This window comes from Salvelinus alpinus, chromosome 3, assembly GCF_045679555.1.
Source record: "Salvelinus alpinus chromosome 3, SLU_Salpinus.1, whole genome shotgun sequence".
NCBI classification, from domain to species: domain Eukaryota; kingdom Metazoa; phylum Chordata; class Actinopteri; order Salmoniformes; family Salmonidae; genus Salvelinus; species Salvelinus alpinus.
In genome coordinates, this window is record NC_092088.1 from 97,259,216 (window position 1) to 97,274,844 (window position 15,629).

Sequence of the window (15,629 nt, forward strand, 5' to 3'; positions counted from 1 at the left end):
TAATGGAGACTAGATATCTACCACCCCACTACCGCTATCATATTAGAGCCATAAGGGCACTAGGCATCTTCCACCCCACTACCACTATCAGATTAGAGCCATAAAGGCACTAGGCATCTACCACCCCACTACCACTATCAGATTAGAGCCATAATGGAGACTAGGTATCTACCACCCCACTACCACTATCAGATTAGAGCCATAAGGGCACTAGGCATCTACCACCCCACTACCACTATCAGATTAGAGCCATAATGGAGACTAGGTATCTACCACACCACTACCACTACCAGATTAGAGCCATAATGGAGACTAGGTACCTACCACTCCACTACCACTATCAGATTAGAGCCATAATGGAGACTAAGTATCTACCACCCCACTACCACTATCAGATTAGAGCCATAATGGAGACTATGTATCTACCACCCCACTACCTCTATCAGATTAGAGCCATAATGGAGAGTAGGTATCTTCCACCCCACTACCACTATCAGATTAGAGCCATAAAGGCACTAGGCATCTACCACCCCACTACCACTATCAGATTAGAGCCATAATGGAGACTAGGTATCTACCACCCCACTACCACTATCAGATTAGAGCCATAAGGGCACTAGGCATCTACCACCCCACTACCACTATCAGATTAGAGCGATAATGGAGACTAGGTATCTACCACCCCACTACCACTATCAGATTAGAGCCATAATGGAGACTAGGTATCTACCACCCCTCTACCTCTATCAGATTAGAGCCATAATGGAGACTAGGTATCTACCACCCCACTACCACTATGTGATTAGAGCCATAATGGAGACTAGGTATCTACCACCCCACTACCACTATCAGATTAGAGCCATAATGGAGACTAGACATCTCCCACCCCACTACCAGATTAGAGCCATAATGGAGACTAGGTATCTACCACCCCACTACCAATATCAGATTAGAGCCATAAAGGCACTAGGCATCTACCACAACACTACCACTATCAGATTAGAGCCATAATGGAAACTAGATATCTACCACCCCACTACCGCTATCACATTAGAGCCATAAGGGCACTAGGCATCTACCACCCCACTACTACTACCAGATTAGAGCCATAAGGGCACTAGGCATCTACCACCCCACTACCACTATCAGATTAGAGCCATAAGGGCACTAGGCATCTACCACCCCACTACCAATATCAGATTAGAGCCATAAAGGCACTAGGCATCTACCACAACACTACCACTATCAGATTAGAGCCATAATGGAAACTAGATATCTACCACCCCACTACCGCTATCACATTAGAGCCATAAGGGCACTAGGCATCTACCACCCCACTACTACTACCAGATTAGAGCCATAAGGGCACTAGGCATCTACCACCCCAATACCACTATCAGATTAGAGCCATAATGGAGACTAGGTATCTGCCACCCCACTACCACTATCAGATTAGAGCCATAATGGAGACTAGGTATCTACCACCCCACTACCTCTATCAGATTAGAGCCATAATGGAGAGTAGGTATCTTCCACCCCACTACCACTATCAGATTAGAGCCATAATGGAGACTAGGTATCTACCACCCCATTACCACTATCAGATTAGAGCCATAATGGAGACTAGGTATCTACCACTCCTCTACCACTACCAGATTAGAGCCATAATGGAGACTAGGTATCTACCACCCCACTACCACTATCAGATTAGAGCCATAATGGAGACTAGGCATCTACCACCACACTACCACTATCAGATTAGAGCCATAAGGGCACTAGGCATCTACCACCCCGCTAACACTATCAGATTAGAGCCATAAAGGCACTAGGCATCTACCACCCCACTACCACTATCAGATTAGAGCCATAATGGAGTCTAGGTATCTACCACCCCACTACCACTATCAGATTAGAGCCATAAGGGCACTAGGCATCTACCACCCCACTACCACTATCAGATTAGAGCCATAAAGGAGACTAGGTATCTGCCACCCCACTACCACTATCAGATTAGAGCCATAATGGAGACTAGGTATCTACCACCCCACTACCTCTATCAAATTAGAGCCATAATGGAGAGTAGGTATCTTCCACCCCACTACCACTATCAGATTATAGCCATAATGGAGACTAGGTATCTACCACCCCATTACCACTATCAGATTAGAGCAATAATGGAGACTAGGCATCTACCACCGCACTACCACTATCAGATTAGAGCCATAAGGGCACTAGGCATCTACCACCCCGCTAACACTATCAGATTAGAGCCATAAGGGCACTAGACATCTACCACCCCACTACCACTATCAGATTAGAGACATAATGGAGACTAGGTATCTACCACCCCTCTACCACTATGTGATTAGAGCCATAATGGAGACTAGGTATCTACCACCCCACTAACACTATCAGATTAGAGCCATAATGGAGACTAGACATCTACCACCCCACTACCAAATTAGAGCCATAATGGAGACTAGGTATCTACCACCCCACTACCACTATCAGAATAGAGCCATAAGGGCACTAGGCATCTACCACCCCACTACCACTATCAGATTAGAGCGATAATGGAGACCAGGTATCTACCACCCCACTACCACTATCAGATTAGAGCCATAATGGAGACTAGGTATCTACCACCCCTCTACCTCTATCAGATTAGAGCCATAATGGAGACTAGGTATCTACCACCCCACTACCACTATGTGATTAGAGCCATAATGGAGACTAGGTATCTACCACCCCACTACCACTATCAGATTAGAGCCATAATGGAGACTAGGTATCTACCACCCCGCTACCAATATCAGATTAGAGCCATAAAGGCACTAGGCATCTACCACAACACTACCACTATCAGATTAGAGCCATAATGGAGACTAGATATCTACCACCCCACTACCGCTATCATATTAGAGCCATAAGGGCACTAGGCATCTACCACCCCACTACCACTATCAGATTAGAGCCACAAGGGCACTAGGCATCTACCACCCCACTACTACTACCAGATTAGAGCCATAAGGGCACTAGGTATCTACCACCCCACTACCACTATCAGATTAGAGCCATAATGGAGACTAGGTATCTGCCACCCCACTACCACTATCAGATTAGAGCCATAATGGAGACTAGGTATCTACCACACCACTACCACTATCAGATTAGAGCCATAAGGGCACTAGGCATCTACCACCCCACTACCACTATCAGAATAGAGCCATAATGGAGACTAGGTATCTACCACACCACTACCACTACCAGATTAGAGCCATAATGGAGACTAGGTACCTACCACCCCACTACCACTATCAGATTAGAGCCATAATGGAGACTATGTATCTACCACCCCACTACCTCTATCAGATTAGAGCCATAATGGAGAGTAGGTATCTTCCACCCCACTACCACTATCAGATTAGAGCCATAATGGAGACTAGGTATCTACCACCCCTCTACCACTATCAGATTAGAGCCATAATGGAGACTAGGTATCTACCACCCCACTACCACTATCAGATTAGAGCCATAAGGGCACTAGGCATCTACCACCCCACTACCACTATCAGATTCGAGCCATAAGGGCACTAGGCATCTACCACCCCGCTACCACTATCAGATTAGAGCCATAAGGGCACTAGACATCTACCACCCCACTACCACTATCAGATTAGAGCCATAATGGAGACTAGGTATCTACCACCCCTCTACCACTATGTGATTAGAGCCATAATGGAGACTAGGTATCTACCACCCCACTACCACTATCAGATTAGAGCCATAATGGAGACTAGACATCTACCACCCCACTACCAAATTAGAGCCATAATGGAGACTAGGTATCTACCACCCCACTACCACTATCAGAATAGAGCCATAAGGGCACTAGGCATCTACCACCCCACTACCACTATCAGATTAGAGCGATAATGGAGACTAGGTATCTACCACCCCACTACCACTATCAGATTAGAGCCATAATGGAGACTAGGTATCTACCACCCCTCTACCACTATCAGATTAGAGCCATAATGGAGACTAGGTATCTACCACCCCACTACCACTATCAGATTAGAGCCATAATGGAGACTAGGTATCTACCACCACACTACCACTATCAGATTAGAGCCATAATGGAGACTAGGTATCTACCACCCCACTACCACTATCAGATTAGAGCCATAAGGGCACTAGGCATCTACCACAACACTACCACTATCAGATTAGAGCCATAATGGAGACTAGATATCTACCACCCCACTACCGCTATCATATTAGAGCCATAAGGGCACTAGGCATCTACCACCCCACTACCACTATCAGATTAGAGCCACAAGGGCACTAGGCATCTACCACCCCACTACTACTACCAGATTAGAGCCATAAGGGCACAAGGTATCTACCACCCCACTACCACTATCAGATTAGAGCCATAATGGAGACTAGGTATCTGCCACCCCACTACCACTATCAGATTAGAGCCATAATGGAGACTAGGTATCTACCACACCACTACCACTATCAGATTAGAGCCATAAGGGCACTAGGCATCTACCACCCCACTACCACTATCAGATTAGAGCCATAATGGAGACTAGGTATCTACCACACCACTACCACTACCAGATTAGAGCCATAATGGAGACTAGGTACCTACCACCCCACTACCACTATCAGATTAGAGCCATAATGGAGACTATGTATCTACCACCCCACTACCTCTATCAGATTAGAGCCATAATGGAGAGTAGGTATCTTCCACCCCACTACCACTATCAGATTAGAGCCATAATGGAGACTAGGTATCTACCACCCCTCTACCACTATCAGATTAGAGCCATAATGGAGACTAGGTATCTACCACCCCACTACCACTATCAGATTAGAGCCATAAGGGCACTAGGCATCTACCACCACACTACCACTATCAGATTCGAGCCATAAGGGCACTAGGCATCTACCACCCCGCTACCACTATCAGATTAGAGCCATAAGGGCACTAGACATCTACCACCCCACTACCACTATCAGATTAGAGCCATAATGGAGACTAGGTATCTACCACCCCACTACCACTATCAGATTAGAGCCATAAGGGCACTAGGCATCTATCACCCCACTACCACTATCAGATTAGAGCCATAAAGGCACTAGGCATCTACCACCCCACTACCACTATCAGATTAGAGCCATAATGGAGACTAGGTATCTACCACCCCACTACCACTATCAGATTAGAGCCATAAGGGCACTAGGCATCTACCACCCCACTACCACTATCAGATTAGAGCGATAATGGAGACTAGGTATCTACCACCCCACTACCACTATCAGATTAGAGCCATAATGGAGACTAGGTATCTACCACCCCTCTACCTCTATCAGATTAGAGCCATAATGGAGACTAGGTATCTACCACCCCACTACCACTATGTGATTAGAGCCATAATGGAGACTAGGTATCTACCACCCCACTACCACTATCAGATTAGAGCCATAATGGAGACTAGACATCTCCCACCCCACTACCAGATTAGAGCCATAATGGAGACTAGGTATCTAGCAACCCACTACCAATATCAGATTAGAGCCATAAAGGCACTAGGCATCTACCACAACACTACCACTATCAGATTAGAGCCATAATGGAGACTAGATATCTACCACCCCACTACCACTATCAGATTAGAGCCATAATGGAGACTAGGTACAGTGGGGAGAACAAGTATTTGATACACTGACAATTTTGCAGGTTTTCCTACTTACAAAGCATGTAGAGGTCTGTAATTTTTATCATACGTACACTTCAACTGTGAGAGAAGGAATCTAAAACAAAAATCCAGAAAATCACATTGTATGATTTTTAATTAATTAATTTGCATTTTATTGCATGACATAAGTATTTGATACATCAGAAAAGCAGAACTGAATATTTGGTACAGAAACCTTAGTTTGCAATTACAGAGATCATACGTTTCCTGTAGTTCTTGACCAGGTTTGCACACACTGCAGCAGGGATTTTGGCCCACTCCTCCATACAGACCTTCTCCAGATCCTTCAGGTTTCGGGGCTGTCGCTGGGCAATACGGACTTTCGGCTCCCTCCAAAGATTTTCTATTGGGTTCAGGTCTGGAGACTGGCTAGGCCACTCCAGGACCTTGAGATGCTTCTTACGGAGCCACTCCTTAGTTGCCCTGGCTGTGTGTTTCGGGTCGTTGTCATGCTGGAAGACCCAGCCACGACCCATCTTCAATGCTCTTACTGAGGGAAGGAGGTTGTTGGTCAAGATCTCGCGATACATTGCCCCATCCATCCTCCCCTCAATACGGTGCAGTCGTCCTGTCCCCTTTGCAGAAAAGCATCCCCAAAGAATGATGTTTCCAACTCCATGCTTCACGGTTGGGATGGTGTTCTTGGGGTTGTACTCATCCTTCTATTCCTCCAAACACGGCGAGTGGAGTTTAGAGCAAAAAGCTCTATTTTTGTCTCATCAGACCACATGACCTTCTCCCATTCCTCCTCTGGATCATCCAGATGGTCATTGGCAAACTTCAGACGGGCCTGGACATGCGCTGGCTTGAGCAGGGGGACCTTGCGTGCGCTGCAGGATTTTAATCCATGACGGCGTAGTGTGTTACTAATGGTTTTCTTTGAGACTGTGGTCCCAGCTCTCTTCAGGTCATTGACCAGGTCCTGCCGTGTAGTTCTGGGCTGATCCCTCACATTCCTCATGATCATTGATGCCCCACGAGGTGAGATCTTGCATGGAGCCCCAGACCGAGGGTGATTGACCGTCATCTTGAACTTCTTCAATTTTCTAATAATTGTGCCAACAGTTGTTGCCTTCTCACCAAGCTGCTTGGCTATTGTCCTGTAGCCCATCCCAGCCTTGTACAGGTCTACAATTTATCCCTGATGTCCTTACACAGCTCTCTGGTCTTGGCCATTGTGGAGAGGTTGGAGTCTGTTTGATTGAGTGTGTGGACAGGTGTCTTTTATACAGGTAACGAGTTCAAACAGGTGCAGTTAATACAGGTAATGAGTGGAGAACAGGAGGGCTTCTTAAAGAAAAACTAACAGGTCTGTGAGAGCCGGAATTCTTACTGGTTGGTAGGTGATCAAATACTTATGTCATGCAATAAAATGCAAATTAATTACTTAAAAATCATACAATGTGATTTTCTGGATTTTTGTTTTAGATTCCGTCTCTCACAGTTGAAGTGTACCTATGATAAAAATGACAGACCTCTACATGCTTTGTAAGTAGGAAAACCTGCAAAATCGGCAGTGTATCAAATACTTGTTCTCCCCACTGTATCTACCACCCCATTACCACTATCAGATTAGAGCCATAATGGAGACTAGGTATCTACCACTCCTCTACCACTACCAGATTAGAGCCATAATGGAGACTAGGTATCTACCACCCCACTACCACTATCAGATTAGAGCCATAATGGAGACTAGACATCTACCACCCCACTACCAGATTAGAGCCATAATGGAGACTAGGTATCTACCACCCCACTACCAATATCAGATTAGAGCCATAAAGGCACTAGGCATCTACCACCCCACTACCACTATCAGATTAGAGCCATAATGGAGACTAGATATCTACCACCCCACTACCGCTATCATATTAGAGCCATAAGGGCACTAGGCATCTTCCACCACACTACCACTATCAGATTCGAGCCATAAGGGCACTAGACATCTACCACCCCACTACCACTATCAGATTAGAGCCATAAGGGCACTAGGCATCTACCACCCCGCTACCACTATCAGATTAGAGCCATAAGGGCACTAGACATCTACCACCCCACTACCACTATCAGATTAGAGCCATAAGGGCACTAGGCATCTACCACCCCGCTACCACTATCAGATTAGAGCCATAAGGGCACTAGACATCTACCACCCCACTACCACTATCAGATTAGAGCCATAATGGAGACTAGGTATCTACCACCCCACTACCACTATCAGATTAGAGCCATAAGGGCACTAGGCATCTATCACCCCACTACCACTATCAGATTAGAGCCATAAAGGCACTAGGCATCTACCACCCCACTACCACTATCAGATTAGAGCCATAATGGAGACTAGGTATCTACCACCCCACTACCACTATCAGATTAGAGCCATAAGGGCACTAGGCATCTACCACCCCACTACCACTATCAGATTAGAGCGATAATGGAGACTAGGTATCTACCACCCCACTACCACTATCAGATTAGAGCCATAATGGAGACTAGGTATCTACCACCCCTCTACCTCTATCAGATTAGAGCCATAATGGAGACTAGGTATCTACCACCCCACTACCACTATGTGATTAGAGCCATAATGGAGACTAGGTATCTACCACCCCACTACCACTATCAGATTAGAGCCATAATGGAGACTAGACATCTCCCACCCCACTACCAGATTAGAGCCATAATGGAGACTAGGTATCTAGCAACCCACTACCAATATCAGATTAGAGCCATAAAGGCACTAGGCATCTACCACAACACTACCATTATCAGATTAGAGCCATAATGGAGACTAGATATCTACCACCCCACTACCGCTATCACATTAGAGCCATAAGGGCACTAGGCATCTACCACCCCACTACCACTATCAGATTAGAGCCATAAGGGCACTAGGCATCTACCACCCCACTACTACTACCAGATTAGAGCCATAAGGGCACTAGGCATCTACCACCCCACTACCACTATCAGATTAGAGCCATAATGGAGACTAGGTATCTGCCACCCCACTACCACTATCAGATTAGAGCCATAATGGAGACTAGGTATCTACCACCCCACTACCTCTATCAGATTAGAGCCATAATGGAGAGTAGGTATCTTCCACCCCACTACCACTATCAGATTAGAGCCATAATGGAGACTAGGTATCTACCACCCCATTACCACTATCAGATTAGAGCCATAATGGAGACTAGGTATCTACCACTCCTCTACCACTACCAGATTAGAGCCATAATGGAGACTAGGTATCTACCACCCCACTACCACTATCAGATTAGAGCCATAATGGAGACTACGCATCTACCACCACACTACCACTATCAGATTAGAGCCATAAGGGCCCTAGGCATCTACCACCCCGCTAACACTATCAGATTAGAGCCATAAAGGCACTAGGCATCTACCACCCCACTACCACTATCAGATTAGAGCCATAATGGAGTCTAGGTATCTACCACCCCACTACCACTATCAGATTAGAGCCATAAGGGCACTAGGCATCTACCACCCCACTACCACTATCAGATTAGAGCCATAATGGAGACTAGGTATCTGCCACCCCACTACCAGATTAGAGCCATAATGGAGACTAGGTATCTAGCAACCCACTACCAATATCAGATTAGAGCCATAAAGGCACTAGGCATCTACCACAACACTACCACTATCAGATTAGAGCCATAATGGAGACTAGATATCTACCACCCCACTACCGCTATCACATTAGAGCCATAAGGGCACTAGGCATCTACCACCCCACTACCACTATCAGATTAGAGCCATAAGGGCACTAGGCATCTACCACCCCCCTACTACTACCAGATTAGAGCCATAAGGGCACTAGGCATCTACCACCCCACTACCACTATCAGATTAGAGCCATAATGGAGACTAGGTATCTGCCACCCCACTACCACTATCAGATTAGAGCCATAATGGAGACTAGGTATCTACCACCCCACTACCTCTATCAGATTAGAGCCATAATGGAGAGTAGGTATCTTCCACCCCACTACCACTATCAGATTAGAGCCATAATGGAGACTAGGTATCTACCACCCCATTACCACTATCAGATTAGAGCCATAATGGAGACTAGGTATCTACCACTCCTCTACCACTACCAGATTAGAGCCATAATGGAGACTAGGTATCTACCACCCCACTACCACTATCAGATTAGAGCCATAATGGAGACTAGGCATCTACCACCACACTACCACTATCAGATTAGAGCCATAAGGGCACTAGGCATCTACCACCCCGCTAACACTATCAGATTAGAGCCATAAAGGCACTAGGCATCTACCACCCCACTACCACTATCAGATTAGAGCCATAATGGAGTCTAGGTATCTACCACCCCACTACCACTATCAGATTAGAGCCATAAGGGCACTAGGCATCTACGACCCCACTACCACTATCAGATTAGAGCCATAATGGAGACTAGGTATCTGCCACCCCACTACCACTATCAGATTAGAGCCATAATGGAGACTAGGTATCTACCACCCCACTACCTCTATCAAATTAGAGCCATAATGGAGAGTAGGTATCTTCCACCCCACTACCACTATCAGATTAGAGCCATAATGGAGACTAGGTATCTACCACCCCATTACCACTATCAGATTAGAGAAATAATGGAGACTAGGCATCTACCACCACACTACCACTATCAGATTAGAGCCATAAGGGCACTAGGCATCTACCACCCCGCTAACACTATCAGATTAGAGCCATAAGGGCTCTAGACATCTACCACCCCACTACCACTATCAGATTAGAGACATAATGGAGACTAGGTATCTACCACCCCTCTACCTCTATCAGATTAGAGCCATAATGGAGACTAGGTATCTACCACCCCACTACCACTATGTGATTAGAGCCATAATGGAGACTAGGTATCTACCACCCCACTACCACTATCAGATTAGAGCCATAATGGAGACTAGGTATCTGCCACCCCACTACCACTATCAGATTAGAGCCATAATGGAGACTAGGTATCTACCACCCCACTACCTCTATCAAATTAGAGCCATAATGGAGAGTAGGTATCTTCCACCCCACTACCACTATCAGATTAGAGCCATAATGGAGACTAGGTATCTACCACCGCATTACCACTATCAGATTAGAGAAATAATGGAGACTAGGCATCTACCACCACACTACCACTATCAGATTAGAGCCATAAGGGCACTAGGCATCTACCACCCCGCTAACACTATCAGATTAGAGCCATAAGGGCACTAGACATCTACCACCCCACTACCACTATCAGATTAGAGACATAATGGAGACTAGGTATCTACCACCCCACTACCACTATCAGATTAGAGCCATAATGGAGACTAGACATCTACCACCCCACTACCACTATCAGATTAGAGCGATAATGGAGACTAGGTATCTACCACTCCACTACCACTATCAGATTAGAGCCATAATGGAGACTAGGTATCTACCACCCCTCTACCTCTATCAGATTAGAGCCATAATGGAGACTAGGTATCTACCACCCCACTACCACTATGTGATTAGAGCCATAATGGAGACTAGGTATCTACCACCCCACTACCACTATCAGATTAGAGCCATAATGGAGACTAGGTATCTACCACCCCACTACCACTATCAGATTAGAGCCATAAAGGCACTAGGCATCTACCACCCCACTACCACTATCAGATTCGAGCCATAATGGAGACTAGATATCTACCACCCCACTACCGCTATCATATTAGAGCAATAAGGGCACTAGGCATCTACCACCCCACTACCACTATCAGATTAGAGCCATAAGGGCACTAGGCATCTACCACCCCACTACTACTACCAGATTAGAGCCATAAGGGCACTAGGCATCTACCACCCCACTACCACTATCAGATTAGAGCCATAATGGAGACTAGGTATCTACCACCCCACTACCACTATCAGATTAGAGCCATAATGGAGATTAGGTATCTACCACCCCACTACCACTATCAGATTAGAGCCACAAAGGCACTAGGCATCTACCACCCCACTACCACTATCAGATTAGAGCCATAATGGAGACTAGGTATCTACCACCCCACTACCACTATCAGATTAGAGCCATAATGGAGACTAGGTATCTACCACCCCACTGCCACTACCAGATTAGAGCCATAATGGAGACTAGGTATCTAACACACCACTACCTCTATCAGATTACAGCCATAATGGAGACTAGGTATCTACCACCCCACTACCACTATGTGATTAGAGCCATAATGGAGACTAGGTATCTACCACCCCACTACCACTATCAGATTAGAGCCATAATGGAGACTAGACATCTACCACCCCACTACCAGATTAGAGCCATAATGGAGACTAGGCATCTACCACCACACTACCACTATCAGATTAGAGCCATAAGGGCACTAGGCATCTACCACCCCGCTAACACTATCAGATTAGAGCCATAAGGGCTCTAGACATCTACCACCCCACTACCACTATCAGATTAGAGACATAATGGAGACTAGGTATCTACCACCCCTCTACCTCTATCAGATTAGAGCCATAATGGAGACTAGGTATCTACCACCCCACTACCACTATGTGATTAGAGCCATAATGGAGACTAGGTATCTACCACCCCACTACCACTATCAGATTAGAGCCATAATGGAGACTAGGTATCTGCCACCCCACTACCACTATCAGATTAGAGCCATAATGGAGACTAGGTATCTACCACCCCACTACCTCTATCAAATTAGAGCCATAATGGAGACTAGGTATCTTCCACCCCACTACCACTATCAGATTAGAGCCATAATGGAGACTAGGTATCTACCACCCCATTACCACTATCAGATTAGAGCCATAATGGAGACTAGGCATCTACCACCCCACTACCACTATCAGATTAGAGCCAGAAGGGCACTAGGCATCTACCACCCCACTACCACTATCAGATTAGAGCCATAAGGGCACTACCTACCACCCCACTACCACTATCAGATTAGAGCCATAATGGAGACTAGGTATCTACCACCCCACTACCACTATCAGATTAGAGCCATAATGGAGACTAGACATCTACCACCCCACTACCACTATCAGATTAGAGCGATAATGGAGACTAGGTATCTACCACTCCACTACCACTATCAGATTAGAGCCATAATGGAGACTAGGTATCTACCACCCCTCTACCTCTATCAGATTAGAGCCATAATGGAGACTAGGTATCTACCACCCCACTACCACTATGTGATTAGAGCCATAATGGAGACTAGGTATCTACCACCCCACTACCACTATCAGATTAGAGCCATAATGGAGACTAGGTATCTACCACCCCACTACCAATATCAGATTAGAGCCATAAAGGCACTAGGCATCTACCACCCACTTCCAATCAGATTAGAGCTAATGGCCACTAGATATCTACCACCCCACTACCACTATCATATTAGAGCAATAAGGGCACTAGGCATCTACCACCCCACTACCACTATCAGATTAGAGCCATAAGGGCACTAGGCATCTACCACCCCACTACTACTACCAGATTAGAGCCATAAGGGCACTAGGCATCTACCACCCCACTACCACTATCAGATTAGAGCCATAATGGAGACTAGGTATCTACCACCCCACTACCACTATCAGATTAGAGCCATAATGGAGATTAGGTATCTACCACCCCACTACCACTATCAGATTAGAGCCACAAAGGCACTAGGCATCTACCACCCCACTACCACTATCAGATTAGAGCCATAATGGAGACTAGGTATCTACCACCCCACTACCACTATCAGATTAGAGCCATAATGGAGACTAGGTATCTACCACCCCACTGCCACTACCAGATTAGAGCCATAATGGAGACTAGGTATCTAACACACCACTACCTCTATCAGATTATAGCCATAATGGAGACTAGGTATCTACCACCCCACTACCACTATGTGATTAGAGCCATAATGGAGACTAGGTATCTACCACCCCACTACCACTATCAGATTAGAGCCATAATGGAGACTAGACATCTACCACCCCACTACCAGATTAGAGCCATAATGGAGACTAGGTATCTACCACCCCACTACCAATATCAGATTAGAGCCATAAAGGCACTAGGCATCTACCACCCCACTACCACTATCAGATTAGAGCCATAATGGAGACTAGATATCTACCACCCCACTACCGCTATCATATTAGAGCCATAAGGGCACTAGGCATCTACCACCCCACTACCACTATCAGATTAGAGCCATAAAGGCACTAGGCATCTACCACCCCACTACCACTATCAGATTAGAGCCATAATGGAGACTAGGTATCTACCACCCCACTTCCACTATTAGATTAGAGCCATAAGGGCACTAGGCATCTACCACCCCACTACCACTATCATATTAGAGCCATAATGGAGACTAGGTATCTGCCACCCCACTACCGCTATCAGATTAGAGCCATAATGGAGACTAGGTATCTACCACCCCACTACCTCTATCAGATTAGAGCCATAATGGAGAGTAGGTATCTTCCACCCCACTACCACTATCAGATTAGAGCCATAATGGAGACTAGGTATCTACCACCCCATTACCACTATCAGATTAGAGCCATAATGGAGACTAGGTATCTACCACTCCTCTACCACTACCAGATTAGAGCCATAATGGAGACTAGGTATCTACCACCCCACTACCACTATCAAATTAGAGCCATAAGGGCACTAGGCATCTACCACCACACTACCACTATCAGATTAGAGCCATAATGGAGACTAGGTATCTACCACTCCACTACCCCTATCAGATTAGAGCCATAATGGAGACTAGGTATCTACCACCCCACTACCACTATCAAATTAGAGCCATAAGGGCACTAGGCATCTACCACCACACTACCACTATCAGATTAGAGCCATAATGGAGACTAGGTATCTACCACCCCACTACCACTATCAAATTAGAGCCATAAGGGCACTAGACATCTACCACCCCACTACCACTATCAGATTAGAGACATAATGGAGACTAGGTATCTACCACTCCTCTACCACTACCAGATTAGAGCCATAATGGAGACTAGGTATCTACCACCCCACTACCACTATCAAATTAGAGCCATAAGGGCACTAGGCATCTACCACCACACTACCACTATCAGATTAGAGCCATAAGGGCACTAGACATCTACCACCCCACTACCACTATCAGATTAGAGACATAATGGAGACTAGGTATCTACCACCCCACTACCACTATCAGATTAGTGCCATAAGGGCACTAGGCATCTATCACCCCACTACCACTATCAGATTAGAGCCATAATGGAGACTAGGTATCTACCACCCCACTACCACTATCAGATTAGAGCCATAAGGGCACTAGGCATCTACCACCCCACTACCACTATCAGATTAGAGCCATAATGGAGACTAGGTATCTACCACCCCACTACCACTATCAGATTAGAGCCATAATGGAGACTAGGTATCTACCACCCGACTACCACTACCAGATTAGAGCCATAATGGAGACTAGGTATCTACCACACCACTACCACTACCAGATTAGAGCCATAATGGAGACTAGGTATCTACCACCCCACTACCACTATCAGATTAGAGCCATAATGGAGACTAAGTATCTACCACCCCACTACCACTATCAGATTAGAGCCATAATGGAGACTATGTATCTACCACCCCACTACCACTATCAGATTAGAGACATAATGGAGACTAGGTATCTACCACCCCACTACCACTATCAGATTAGAGCCATAATGGAGACTAGACATCTACCACCCCACTACCACTATCAGATTAGAGCG